Genomic DNA, 15,948 nt, shown 5'->3' with positions numbered 1-15,948 from the left:
CAAGATGTACCTTTCCAGAAGGTATGTTGAACATAAGGTATTTTTAAAACCAAAACTTATTGAACCATCATTATTCAGTGAGTGTTAAAAGTCAGCATTTCAAAAAATGATCAGAAGTGGCCATTAAGGTTTCACACAAGGAATCATCAGAAAAATTGAATACAATTACTATAAACCCTTCCTTTCATTTGAAAACAATCTGCTAATAATCAATATGTGTAATAATGAGAGGAAATTAAAGCTGGAGATTAAAATACAGTATACTAGCAGACCAAGACAAAACTGAAAATATAAAATGAAACCATAACCCAAACGCTAGAGGTAATTTTAAATCTAATTTCCTTATTCACTATTTTTTATCTACCTTGTGCTAGAGTAAAGCTACAAGGACACCATGAAAGAAAGTCAAAATAAAAAAGAAAATGTTACTATCTGTTGAATATAAAATGCAACAGTCACATAAAATTAATAGATAGGCACAATAATGAAAGAACTCTCAGACCTAACTATTTTGCCATCTACAGAAATAAGAAATGCTTCCAAATGCTGCATATAGCAGCATGGGAAAAAAAAAATCACACACTGTGATCAGTATATATCTGTTTTCCACACAGAGAAAGCTGATTTAGAAGCACTTGATCAACGTAAAAGCCTTAAAATTGTTCTTTACCAACAGCACTTAGGCATAAAAATATTTTTTTTCCAGATCTTGGTGTATTTCAAAACAAACCCAAGCTGTACACATATTCCTTTGGTGCTACTTTACTTACTGTGGAAAAGAAAAAAATTATTTTAAGAAGTCGTATTATTAAAAGTTTAAAATGTACTGCACATTTGCTTTGCCCTTTGATGTCACAGTCCTATTTTTCTATTCAAATCTTGTACACTGTAAGTTAATTGCTTTTGGAAACTACTTATTATTCATGTAAAAATTAATGTGCCAATGTGTTTAAATCCTTTTAAATGACCATTCATGCATCTTTCTTCTTTAAGTACCAATGAAATCTGTCAAAGATATCAATGCAAGATGGTCTTAGACAAAGTTCTAATATAGATTTTTTCTGCTAACATAAGATTTTCATTTTCGTCAACTTTACTTAAATTCCATTAATTTTTTAAGCTGCTTTTAATAAATTCACAAGTAAAAAATTTTAGGCTCCATAGTCTGTCATTTGTGTTCCAGCTGACTTTATGAATATTAATAACAGTGTTATCCTGATTAAATAGGCTTCATATAAAATCCCTGTGAATCCTATAGCTCAGACATCTCATTTTTCCAACTCTTTATGAATTTGGATTCAGACATTAAACTGGAAAAAACCTTAAAAAACAGATTCAATGGTGAATTGGTGTATCCTTAAGCAAAAAATTAGCTGTTCTAATGATTCAAATAATTAAAATTGATAAAACCACATATTGAGATTTCAGGCTTTCTGTACACATGCAACATATTTTAACTCTAATGAAAACATCAACACTTCACAGACAAGGGATTAAGAATCTATTATAAAATAATAATACCTGTCCTAATGCTTACCTTAAACAAACAGATGATATAATCTTAAATCTTAATACATGGAGTGCTGATTTGGAGAAGTATTTTCCAAAGAGAAATAAATTAGTGGATGCTTAATTACATAAGCATACACATGAAATACATGAACATTCTAGTTTATCACAGGAGCCCAGTGAAAAACAGCATTAACTATTAAATGGTTCATACTTCAGGAAAATCAACCTTTTTCTTAAGAATGTCAAATTGAAACACACATGAAATACTAATATTATCCTATAAGACTCATGCAGTCCCAGTTTCAAACTGTTAACTTATTTCCAAGCTTATATGTTTGAATTATTTACATCTATGACAAATAAAAATGGAAAATTAAGCTAACTGCACTGCCTTCACTTTTTTACATAGTGCTAACTGGAATGACTGTTTCCTCATCCATTCAGGAAAATATTCTGCAAAAACACCATTAAAATACTTTGCCTTTCAGTACCTTGGAATATGAATGGATTTTAGGAGAAAAAAATCTAAACAAAATAAGAGCTTATTCAAAAGGAAGGCATACCAATCCTGGTTCTAATTATTCATCAACACAAGCACTTCAGAGGAATTAAATAAAAACAAGAGGTATATAAAAGTAACATATATCTGCAAGATAGAAAGCTTACAGTGCTTTACTAGTGCAGTTCCAAATGGCTTTTTACAGCTGCAGCAGTATTTCCTCTCTCTGAGGCAAAAACCCCAAGCTCCTGAGAGTCTGCAGAATAACAGACACTAACTAAGGAGCACCCCAAGGTAATGCCAACCACACCAAGCACCACAGCAACACTAATGCCAGTGCCTTCTCTCCCTGGCAGGACTGACAAGTCCATCTTCTAAGCTGGAGTTCAGGTACTGAGTCCCCTCCTCAGGAACAGAAAGCCTGCTGGGACCACTCTACATGGAGACCCAATGACTGCAAACCCCCATTCCTTGGTCTTGCCTTGAGAGAATTTGAAGTCAATCACTGAATCATGGCCTTAGCTGCTGTGACAGGATGCAAACATTTGCTGCTCTAGACTATATTCACCCATTCTTCATAAACAATCCCCAGTCCTGGAAGAGTTTTTCCACTCAGAGGGCGATCCCACCTGCCCCACCTCTGGTGGAACAAGAGACCAGTTCCCATTACTCCTTGGAACAGCACTAAGCCTGTTTTTGTCCCCCTTAGAGATGCAGTTAACAGCTGCCACTGACAGTGTAGGGATGAAGCACCATATAGTTTATGAAGGGGGAAACAGAGAATGAATTTTAGCATTATTCCTGTAAGACTAATTAGATTGGCAGGATCTTCTAAAATATCCTGAAACGTTTTGCCTCGGGGTACACTAAACCAAAAAAACCTAACTTAGGAGGGTACTCTACATGAAAACCAGTTACCTTCTCAAAGCATTTCCCCAGGGAACAAACAGTCAGTTTTCTTAGCCCAGGTGGATGTCAAGTCTTGATTAAAAGACACACTCCTCTAAAAAGAGTCACATTTCCTCCCTATCTTAGGAAACTTTATGGTGTATCAGAAATCTAAGGCAACTCTAAGTTAAAACTAGTTTTGGACAGTTATAAAAACACTAGTCAAAGGATAAGAGAGATAGCCAATTCAAGTATTTTTACAAGTGGAATAATACTAATCTGTTAGATACTTAAAAGCTGTGAAATGAAACATACTTTGATTACAGAGATACTTATTTTATTCTAGTCTATTACTTTTATATGCTTTTAAATACAAGTAGTTCATGCAAAATATTCTGTTCTTTTAAAAAGAGTATAAAATATAGATTAGTGGATTAACCTTAGAAATGGATGAATGCAGCATGAGTATTATTTAAAATTTATAAACTTCCACATCGCTAAAAAGACCTCAAGATTTTGGTTAATAAAAGTAACTTTATTATCTGGAAACTTGATAAAAACATTTTCCCAGAGGGCAGAGTGATGCAGTTATCCCTGGCTTTTCTTCCCTGCTAATTCTGGACACAAAAGGAGATAAGACATATGCAGTTAGTTTCAACTAACTTGTATAAATAAAAATGACATGAAGAAACAGGGGTCAGATAATTTTCTTCTGTTGCTGCAGCAGTTTCTCATATTGTCACTACAAAATTTACATCTGGTGCTTTTAATGATGGCTTACTGTAAGCCAAAGAACACTTATTGTCTTCGTCGTGCTTTTGACAAAGGCACACGAGGAGGCATAAAAATACATAAAACCAAGTGGTTTATAATAGGTTTCACTTATTCCTAAATTAAACTTAGTTGGATAAAGGACAGGTATTTTCCTCTTTATTTTTTCTCCCTAACTTGAATTAAGTGTCTTCAAGGGTCAATTCTCTCTCTGTGCATCAGGAAATGTTTATGTGCACACTAGCTCACCAACAACCCCCTATCTCTTCTGCCCTCTAATATATTCTCATTTTCACATTAACAATGTTAATTTGTATTTTATTTACTAAACAATCTTCAGCCTGCTTTGTTGTCTTTTTCCCCAGTTTCTAGCTGTCCTTTGTCCTCAAATTCTTTTATTTTTCCTTAGTTTTGTCTCCTCTTTGACAATACATGCCTTTTACTTTCCCCCTGCCCACCACCTCTTTGAAATGCAAAGAAAACTGTAGAGAGTCTTGTCAAAGACTGTCTCCCCTTTTTTTGCAGCTTTTCTCATCTTGCTGCGCATTCTGTGAAGCAGCTTTCTTCTGTGATACTCTAACTAACATTATTTTCATTCTGATAATGAAACTATGACATGCTTCAAGAGTCTTGTCAAAGACTGTCTCCCCTTTTTTGCAGCTTTTCTCATCTTGCTGTGCATTCTGTGAAGCAGCTTTCTTCTGTGACACTCTAACTAACACTATTTTCATTCTGATAATGAAATTATGACATGCTTCGAACAGCCAAATCATTTAGCCATCCTTCAGTTTTGTTGTAAACTCTTCACTGGCCTTAAAACTTAAAAAAGTACTATGTATCACATTATATCTTGTTATAGACAGCCATATCTCATTTCTAAACATTTTTAAACCAGATTGTAATTTCCGTAGCCCTTACAGATAGGAACAAATATCTGCATTATAAACTAGCTGTTGTCTTATCTGGAGCCAAAATAATATTTTAGTAGAATCAGCACTACATAGCAGTAAGGGCCACCTGTGTAGTGCACTCTGTTGACAGGATCATAGTCAGCAGACAAAGGGAAGTCATTAAACCCCCCTATTTGGCTCATCTGAAGTGCTGCATCTGGTTTGACCTGCTCATGGATATCCTGAGCTAAGTCCAGCAGGTGATTCAAGATGATTAGGAGTCTGCAGGACAGGAGTTATGAGGAGTTTGCAAGAGTTTGATTAGTTGGTTTTAAGGAGAAAAAGCTAAACCGGGATTTTATTGGGTTTTAGCTGCCTTGTGAGCAAACAGAGAAGACACAGGTCCTTCTGAGAGAGACAAGCTGTAACACAGAAAACTCAGAGTTATGGGTGAGAGAAAATTTTTCACAGTAAGGAAGGTCACTGGAACTAATTGCTTAGAAAGGTTACAAAATCTCTGTAGCTGGATATGGGCAAAACTCATCTGGATATATCAACTCAATCTAACTTTGGGATTGCCCCATTCTGAACTGGATGATATGCAATTCCTGCCTACCTATTTGGTTATTCTAAAGATTGCAACAAAACAAACCCACCAGAACCAGAATTCCTGAAAAAGAAAAAATTTGAGGTTGCTTTCTGCTTTACAGGGGAGGCTGGTAAAGCCCCTGACCAACCAAAAACCAAACAGCAGTGAGACACAACCAAAGACCACCCATGTGGCAGACACGCTAAATGCCAACAGGGAGGAAACAGTGCAACAGCAGCATGTGTACAGCACTTTGAGACATATTGGTCTTGAGCACCCAATTTTCTTCAGTTTACTACATGACTGGATGATTTGGCATTAGGCTAAATGTCAAATATTGATTCGCACATCATCCTTCACTACAATGGACCACTGATACAGTTTTTTTACCTGTCTTTCTGAAAGCTCTGGCCTCAAGCCCCACAAAATCCGTCCTTTCCCCAAACTTGTAAAAATGTCACTGTGACTAAAGAGTTCCAAAGCTAACTATGGAAATGATTCAAGAAACGGGAGTCTACAGTGCTTATGTTTGCAAAATTATTTGTACAGTATATTCACTATACTGAAATTTCCAAATCCCCAAATCATAATTTCTTTTATCACAGAACCAAGTTGCTAGCCCAGATTTTACCAGAAAAGCAAAAATAAAATCACAAAACATTATATGTACATGAGAATGTGAAGTAGTAACTCAGTGCCAAATTCAAAAACCACTAGTACAAATAATAGCATTAAGCAGAAATTATGTCTTCTGCCAAAAACATTCCAATTGTTTGGCTGCCTTCACAGAAAGAAGTAAGGCTGAACAGGGACTCAACGAAGAAAAGCAGCAGAGAAGCAGAGAAACTTGATTTACCCAGCCAACTCACATTTCTCAAGGTACCTTCAAATAGTGCCATTTTTCCTGACAGTAAAAATAAAAAACATAAAGGCAACAAACAGTGTGGATATTGGAGCCTGACCAAAAACTATCATGAAGACTGAACATGCAGAGGCCTGTCAGAAATGTGCCAACCTTTCAAGATTCAGTCCTGTACATGGGGACTGAGAGGGGCCTGTTGGTTTCCTGCAGGGAAATACAGACCACCAGTTATGTATCTGTCAGGCTGTTTTAAACAGCACAAAAACACAGATGTGCCTCCACTGCTGTCATAAAGCAGCATATCCAGTGCACTGCTTCTACCCAAATTATGCAACTGCTCCAATTCTATACTGTATGCTGCAGCTGAGGAAAGGAACCACATCACCTGACATTTCACAAACGAAAAAGCTCAGAGAAATAAAATAACACTGACTCCACATTAACCCTATTTGTGCTTTACAAGCAAATTAACTATCCTTTTCTTAGATAACTACTTGAAAAGAAAGCTATCCTTCACTACAAGCGTAATTGCTCCCTTAACCATGCTTGCACAGCAGTAAAAGCATAGGAACATAGAATATTGCTCAGATGTGAACACATACATTTTGACTCAATAACCATACAGTCTTGCCTGAACTTCAGATTATTTTTTTTTGTCTAGATCCAGTATATAATGCCTTCATTGAATATGAATAGCCTTCGTAAGCAAGAAGTGGAAGTTACAGAGAAATGTCACACTTCAGGATGTGTCCAAAGAAGAACAACGAAGCTGGGGAAGGGTCTACAGCACAAGTCTTATGAGGAACTGCTGAAGGAGCTGTGATGCTTAGCCTGGAGAAAAGGAGGCTGAGAGATTTTTTTACTGCTCTCTCCAACTACCTGAAAGGAGGCTGTAGTGAGCAGGGGTGTGCCTCTTCTTCCAAGTAACAAGCAATAGGTCAAGAGGAAATGGTCTCGGGTTACATGAGAGAAGGCATAGATTGGATATTAGGGAAAATTTCCTCACAGAAAAGTTTGGCAAGATTTGGAACAGGCTGCCCAGGGAAGTGGTGGAGTTACCATCCCTGGATGTATTTAAAAGATGTGTAGATGTGATACTAGGGAATCTAGTCTAATGGTGGTCTTGGTATTCTGCATTAATGGTTGAATTTGATGATCTTAAATGTCTTTTCCAAGCTAAATTATCCTATGATTTTACATTTGCTACACAACAACATTTCTGAGCATTTTTAGCTAAATGTCTTTTCCAAGCTAAATTATCCTATGATTTTACATTTGCTACACTCCCACAACAACATTTCTGAGCATTTTTAGTGTTTAGGCATTGACTGTGTGCTTTACAACATGCTTAACATGCATGTTATATAGTATGCCTCACATGCAGTTGCTCATTTAGGTATGATTACTAGGTTAGGGATAATGGAAAATCAATCCAGATGCTTCCCTGAAATTTATTGCAATATCAAAGAAATTTGAAAAACAGCACAATTCAAAATAACAAGCTACACATTCAGAAATTATCTTGGAATACCAGAGAAGAACAAGATATTCTGAGGTGGGCCAAAACTCAGTGAGAACCAGAGATGCCTCAGTGAAATAAATCTGTTGAGAATGTCCAGAATTTAAATGTAAGCTAAAGACTGAGGAGGCTAAACCTGCAAACATTCAGCACCACAGCAATTGCTCCACTGTTTCCTGATGTTGCACCAACAGTGAAAGGTACAAGATGAAAAGGACTCACCACAGACTGCGAATCAGTGCCAGACAGTTGAAAATCACAGAGAAAACAAGCAAACAACAGCAAAAAGGAAAAAAAATCAAAGGAAAAAAAGAGGCATTTGCTGAAGTTAGATCATAAGTCACAAAACAAATATTTCTGACACTGGATCAATTTTAAGAAAGCAATGCAAAACATAATCACATATGAGGCTACCAATCAAACTGCTGCATGTTTTTTTATGTCAGGGAAAACATCATATTTATCCTTTAACTCTTGTTCAGAAAATATCCAAAACCTTCTCTCAGCTGAAACCTACACAAAATAAGTCAACTTCACCCAGTAGGAAGGAAGTTCCTGCTGTGAAAAAAAAAATTGTCTATAATGTTAGAAGTTACAAACAGTGGAAAACTTAGCTACAAAAGGTCTTCCAAAGCAAGATACAGAACAATTTTAAATACAAGCAGAAATGTCAGAACACACATAATGAAAACTCTGTCACTTCTGCTCCTTTTCAGCCAGGTCCAGGCTGAAATGAATGAGTGAAATAGTCCAGGTTTTGTTTAATTTAGTATTTGAATATATGGATAATTCTCATTCTCTTCAATCTTTTGATTATTTATAATAATATGCAACACACAGAATGAAGAAGCTGGACAAATATGTTTCTTAAAAAACCCAACTTTGTTTACTGGGTTTTGAAGAAAGTTCCTTTTAAACCCTTAGTAAGCACATTATTCAGCCAAAACCATGAAAGTAATTTACAGTGGAGAAGCCCTAAATTATTCCTCTGAGAATATAATCTACAAAGAGTTTCATATAAATTGTGGGTTACAGAACTGAGAGAAAAACTTCTTAGGGGTTCTAAGTCTTAACATCAGATTCTCTCCACACAGACAAATAGAGAAAAAAATCCTAGAAAAAATTCATGACCTAGGATTATCTTACAGTTTTCAGTAAAATTATTCTCTTTGGGTTGTTTCTTGGTTTTGTTTTTTTTTGTTTTATTTTGTTTTGTTTTTTGTTTTTTTTGTAAAGGAAAACAGATGGATGTTTTATTCGTTCTTGCATTCTATATTCCAATACCTTGCATTAATTATTCCTTGATTCATCAAGATACATTCACGTTTTCATTGCCAAAATACTACAGCTGAGACAGCAGCTGAATATTGGCCCCAGACCAGTTATTCCTGGGTGGAGCAAAGGAGTTCTAAATCCACTTACTAGATGAAGGAAGAAAAAGCCTTCCTTAGTACTTCTGAAACTCAGGCTCATTTTGATGGCTACTTTCTCTTGCACATAATTGTGCTGAATATTTTGAGGCTTCTTTGTCAGCTGTTGTAGTTACTATGTAGTTCACTGCTTGGCATCACTAAAAGATAAAAAGAAATCAAGACTTCATAGCTATAGAAGTGTAGATAAAATACAAGATTTTAAAAAAGGGAACATCTGGCCTACAGTTAAAAAACTCAGAATAATTCTGAAGATATTCCTGGACATTGTGAAGTTGCAAGACTTGCAGGCTACACAGTTTTATCTCCCCTTTCATGCTGAAGGAACACCTGACAAAGTTAGGAATGTACACTACTAGGGCATCTGCGCTTAATAATATCATTAAGAAAACTCCTAAATAACTTCCTATTTCACAGTCCAACTGAGAGGAAAGAATAAAGTCTTCTGAAATATTTTCTGAAATTCCTTATAAATGAAAGCAACCTTTTTTCATGTTGTGCTTTCATAACTCCTTACTGTCAAAGGCAAATCTTAACACGTCCAGACTTAAATGTAAAGAAAAAAAGGAAAGGCACAATTTTTCTGGTACAAGTTATGACCCTTTGACATTGCTTTCAGTGGTCTTCAGTTTCTCTTAATTCCTTCCAGATTTTAAAGCCACGGTATCTAATCAGTTATTTCTGTTCCTATTTCTGCTTATCCAAAGAACATATTCCACTGTACTCAGTTCTTCAGCTGGACTGTGCATCTGCTGAGCAGTCATGTTTGGGAAAGGAGGTGTTGTGAAAAGGTTGCTGTTTTTGCAATAACTTGCTGTCTGCTTGAAAAGAGTTAAGTGAATTGAATTTAATTTACTCACCACACTGAAATTTATGGAGGTGTAAGATTATTTTTGGGTTTTTTTTATCAAAGATACCATATATAAACTATACCTAAGGAAAAGGTAGTTCAGTATTTATAAGGTTTTCCACAGTGCTTTCAGGACAGATTGAAAAAACACCTACACTCAGATATCCATTAATAGATCCTCCCTAAAAACCTGTTTCTCAAGACATTTGAGAAGTCCAGAGACCCCATAACGAGCAAACTCATGCTCTGATCACATTTTTCTTTAATCTGATGAGCTAAAGTTTTTTTTCAAAACCTTTTTGATAACACCTGATATTTTTTATCAACTTCTTTATAACTGGAGTTTAACATTAACCTGAATGAAGTTCTATAGCATGTGGAATAAAATTTTTCTTTTATTTACAGTATAATTCCTGTATTACTAAACAGTGACACTTTCGCACATAATTATATTCTACAGGATAACAGTTTAAAAAAAATCCATAACTGGTTTTTATTACATGTGGGATTTTTAAGAGCTGATGTACAGATAATTCTTAATTTCCCCAACCTCTCTAATGACCTGAATGGCTGTATTATTGGGAAAAAAGTGTCATATGTTACACTAAAGTGATTCTCAATAAAGTACCTAGTTTGATTTTTTTGGCTGTTGCTAACTTTTAAGGTAAATTTGGATACAACTGGAGGGGAACCTCACTATCAAAGCAGCCTATGCTATTTATAGTAAGTTTTCTCTCTAGTGCAAGACAGTGAATGTTTGCCAAAAGAATTGTACATCCAGGAGGGTTTTTGAAATATGAAAGATACTTTTAAACTATGAAGAGAATTATAATTTTTGCCTAATATTTAGTAACCTTCAGATAGTGTAATTCCACTTCAGATCCTGGAAAAACATTCCGGAGACAAATATTAGTCTACCACTGGATAGTGAAGAGGAGGAACAAAATTACATTTCAAGGGGAAACTGTTTTAATTAGAGTTACCTTGTACACCTGCACAGCAGTCACCTTCAGTACATTGTGCGAAGTGTTACACCCCACAACTCTTTTTATTCTTCCTACCATCAAATTCTGAGTCCATAAAGCAAGAAGCTCAAGATTGCTCCCAGGCATATTTAGATCACCCTCCGTTTATGCTGCTGTAGTGCAGAAAACTAACTTAAACACCCTTAACTGGTTGACTGTACATGCCACAATAACAGTCTCTGGAAACACCCATGGCACCCTAATCCATAACCTTTATGACAAAAGAATCCTTCATGGATGCTTCAGTCTATTATATTTCAGGATACATGAACAAACAGGTGGACAGGGCCCATTACTCCCCTTTCATAATTGCATTGAATCAGGAATGGCCTCACTATAAACCTGAAAGAAATCCATTCATATCAAAAAAGGAAGGTGAATCTATTCTCACAGGTAGTTGCATTTCTGTATCTGTACTTCTGCAGTCTAATCGATTTTCAGCATTTGGAAAGAAAGCCTGATTACATGGAAGCAGACCTCAGTGACCTCATTACCAGCCCAGCAGACAAAAGCTGCCTCTGCAGAAGCTTACCAAGCACTATACTGGAACTCCATAGTTGTTAAACCACTCAGCATGCTAAACCATTTACCCTGAATCCTACCTGAGAAATCAAAGATCAGATTCTGACCCTGCAGCACTGGCCCTTCCTTTGCTGAAGCAGAACAAGCTACAAGCTTATAAAAACCTTACAATTCTGGAAGAAAACAAAAGACCATTTGTAATGCCAGCACTTACCTAGAAGAGCTGCTCAGTGACACCAGTTCCTCACCCTGTAGATGTAGAGTAACTACTCGCTGCCACAACTCTCCTATATAATCTAACTCAAGTAAAAGTGCAAACTCCTGACCTCAGTGACACTGGTACTTTGACATAAGCCCAAAAAAGTTGGACTATGTAAAAAGCAGCAAGCGCAGAACTCCTTGCTGCTAAGTAAAGTCAGCTGACAAAGACATGTTCTGGAAGTCACCACTTGTGAAAAATGTCCACCTTGATGAAATACTTGTCAGGTCTAGTAACACTTTTTTTGTGAAGTGGATGACATGGCAAGGACTCTGTTTTTTATTGTCCTAGGACTCAAAAGCTCCAATGCACTACACATGAAAAAACTCATCACTGAACACTACAGCTTATTTATTAAATGTGTGTGGTAAGGTGAATGCCAGCCATTTCAGTTCACTATCTACATGTTCCAAATTCTGACTTGAAATTCAGTTACTGAGAGGGTGTCTTCTTCTTTAGTTAAAGCTGACCCAGATGCTCAACTGAGATACCCAACACAGAGTCACTTCTGTGAAAACCTAGAATCCATTTTATTGTCCTTTCCAGTCTGAAAAATAGTTAAATTTCCTTCTCCTGAAGACATACCAGAGATTTGATTCTGGATAAAATAAGCCTCGCAGATAGGAAATAATTTATTACAGAAATGTACTCTTAAATCATGGGCTCCACCATCTATGTGGCATTTGGATCCATCAACTACATCTCCAGCACGTGCAAGACCGTTTGAATAGGGCCAGTCTAACTTCAGTGTTACTGTGACAACAGATCCATTCTCACTCACAGACCTCAAATAAGTTTTGCATTAATCTCTACTTAGCAAAAGTATGTGAATTTGGCTACAGATAACATATAGGAGGATGCTGAGAGCATTGATACCTATTCACTCCTTTAAAAACCCAAAACTACTCTAAAATCTAACATAATAATACAAGTAAAGAATGTGTAGTAGGAAAGATGGTGCCTATCAGTTTAATTTCATTCACTTTGTATTTTCTGCAGTAGCAATGTGTTTTGCAAATGAAGGGGTTTCCTTTTACTGACCTTGGCATTCATCAGGACCATACTGTGATTTATATCAAGAATTCCAGGCCTTTATCTGATCTTATAAATAAATGTAAAATACATAAAACAATTATCCTAGTGTAAAATTGAATTTTATCTCTCTGTAATCAGCTTTTGTCTATGATACATATTTCTATGTTTGAATACAATTCAAAATTAATAATAGGTATAATTTATTTTCTGACTTTTCATTATCTTGACATTTTAACAATCTTTTTTTTATATACTCAGGCTTTAGTTTTATCTAGGGCTTCAACCCCACAGTTCCTTTTTAGACATGTACAATGTGTCTTTCAGAACATCCATTCAAGGAATAAGCCTGCTAAATGAACACACTGGCCATTTAACAGACCAAGAGAAATTATTTAAAAAAGCAGGGCTTTATACCAAAGAAAAACACCAGATTAAAAGAGAAAATTTAGCACTGCATGTAAATGACAGGAAAAAACACATATTAAAAGAAATCACAAGTTACAGTGAAGAATTAGAAGTAAAAAGTAGAGTTCTGAAATTGGTGATTCTGAAAAATTATTAACAGACAGCTAAGATGTAATTTTTTAATAGCTAAAAGAGACAACCAAGGAAGTCTTCTAGTCTTCTTCCTATTAAAGGGAAGTCACAACTTTATATTGAATGCCATAGCATTAGCAATTTAATACAGAGATTATTCTTATCTGGACATAGGCTTTCAGTACTTTACAAGCAATTTTTTGGCCTTAAATGTAACTTATACAACTGCACCGATCTAATAGCTTACTTTCCTTTCTTAATTCTATTAATTAACTTCAACTAACAATCCTCAATGTTTTACTATCTCAGACATACACATGTTGCCTTCAAAGAAAGTACATCTCAAATCAAGTTCTCACCACCATGTAAGGCTTAAGTAGACTTCATAAGCAAGTGCCACAGTTTACACAGAAGACTTCATTTAAAGCAAAAAGCTCAGAATTAGAGCTGGTCAAAAAAAAAAAAAAAGACACAGACATACGCAATACAGTATGAGAGAATATCCTAGAAGGATTATAATGAGTAAATACAAAGAATGTCATAACTATGACTATATGGGCTGACAGCAGAAGTGTCACTTTCCACACAGGGCAAGAAGTCCACAGCCACTCTGCACAAAGCCAGAGTGGCCACACCACAGCTGTTAGTGCAGCAGCAGCAGGATTCCTTCATGTCTGCTCGCTGGGCCTTTGTGATTAGAGGAGGAATGTGATAACCACGGTGGTCTAGACTGCTACAAGTAAAAACAACATGCCTCAAAATGAGTGGTCCTTGGTCTGAAGTGGCTGTGGTCAGGATGAGGCATGTTTAGGAGGCAGTCCCTCGAATACCTTCTGATAAACACATGTGGAGAAAATAACACGAAAGAACAGTGTAGTTAACTGAATAAAAGGTTAAAGAAAATAAACAGTATTTTTGCAGCTTAGCATTTATTTGTGAACTGCTGGTGCAACTCTATGCTTGACAGAAAAGCTATGAGGCTTTTGGTAGCTTGACAAGACAATCTACAAGCTTGAATGAAATGTTCAGCTTAAGGAATTAGAATAAATCTGATGACTGATGTGCTACTGAACGTGACAAACTGTCATCTGTTTTAAACAGGATCTCTGTAGGATGTACTGAAAGCAAAATTTTCCCATTACCTTAAACATACTAAGACTTTTCCCAATGAATTCTGGCTAATCTATTAAGACAAAAGATCTTCTCAAACTCTTGGCATTTCAATAAAATAATGAAATAGCCATTTGGTTTACTTGCATAATTAATTCATGCTGACACTGTACTCTGTGATTAATTTACAACCAGTCACAAACGTATACAATAAAAAAAAAAATACTCTAAATTCCTGAATTAACTATAAAATTATAAAATATGCACAATAAGCGATTAAAGCAGCTTATCTAAACACTATCTGTACACAGACTTTCACATGTAGAAATATCAAATTGTTTATCTGTTATCAAAGTGGATTTCATACATGAATAGATACAGGCATTCTTTAATAGCTTTTGGAAATCAAGAAAAAAATATCAAAAAACCTACCATCAAATGGTATTGCAACACATAGCAGCAATATATTAAAAAAAAAACCAAAACAACTTTCGTTTTAATTTGGCCAAATCTTAAAATATTTTAAACCATAATGATATACAGAGGCACACATATAAACAATATAAAATAACATAAAAGTCCTTGGAATGTAATTTATGCTATTTAAAAAACCATATAAGCAAAAAAAACCTCGGCAATATCTAGGCTGAAATAAGAATATCCTTCCTCTACATAAATAGTCCCTGTAGGAATTCCTAAGGGGTTTTACCATCTCCTTATCCTAGACATAATGACTCAAATCAGTCCTATAAACACAAAATAAGGAAAAAAGGATTTTGTGACATCCACCTGGAATCTCTACCTTAGATACAGGGAATGGGCAAAACTGCTCACTGGTGGGTAAAGTGCAGTAACATCAGTTTGAACTACACTGTATTTGCAAAGCTGAGCAGGGAAGCCAGCACAACTCCTCAGCTCCAAAGGGGAATACAATTCATCTCCAAAGGGGAATAAGAATGAAACCACCCCCACTGTCATTCAACCTTCAGAAAAGGCTAAGTCTCAGAAGTGCACATAATTTAAAATACATTAGCTATCGGCTGAATTTCCCTCATAGTTGATTAATTGGTTTTCAACTATAACTTCATATAACACATTTCTAAGAACAAATAGTCCATATTGTTTAGTTCATAAATGTAAGTATTAGACTGATTTACCTTACTAGTTCTCTTTACTGCTATACCAGAGCACCATAATTACTGATAACTGGCCCAGCAGAAAAACTGTTTCTAGGCATGAGCCAGATTGCAAGTACAATACCACATGTATTTTACTGACAGAATAGAGTTAAGATTTTGAAAGGTGCTTTGCCGTTACAGCCAGTAAATAAACAAATAAATAAATAGCTAAACTCAGAATATTAAAATATTGCCCATTCCTGCTGCTAAGACACAAATTTAGGTGATAAAAAAAGTTTAAGGACCTCAGTCAAAACAGTTTTGCTTATAAGACTGAAGCTACATCTCCCTTCATCCCTCATTTGCACACAGAAACCACTCAGACCTCAGAAGACGAAGAGATGTTTTCCAAACAGCTGTTTTACAGCTCATCCATACAGAAGATCACAAGCCTCTGCACAAGCTAATGTTTTGTTCTGTGTTTGGCAGGAATCCTTTACATGCCTCAGTTACCATAATCTCCTTCCCCACA

General features: G+C 35.8%; 1 protein-coding gene across 2 annotated transcripts in view; it reads right to left on the bottom strand.

Moving 5' to 3' along the window:
- MIPOL1 (mirror-image polydactyly 1) overlaps window positions 1-15,948 on the bottom strand; it is a 185,899-nt gene that overhangs the window by 154,828 nt on the left and 15,123 nt on the right. The gene's annotated exons all lie outside the window — the stretch shown is intronic.

Source organism: Passer montanus, unplaced genomic scaffold (genome assembly GCF_014805655.1).
Source record: "Passer montanus isolate IOZ18808 unplaced genomic scaffold, ASM1480565v1 scaffold18, whole genome shotgun sequence".
Taxonomy (NCBI): domain Eukaryota; kingdom Metazoa; phylum Chordata; class Aves; order Passeriformes; family Passeridae; genus Passer; species Passer montanus.
Note: the sequence above shows the minus strand (reverse complement) of the source record. Positions and strands in the feature narration are given on the sequence as shown.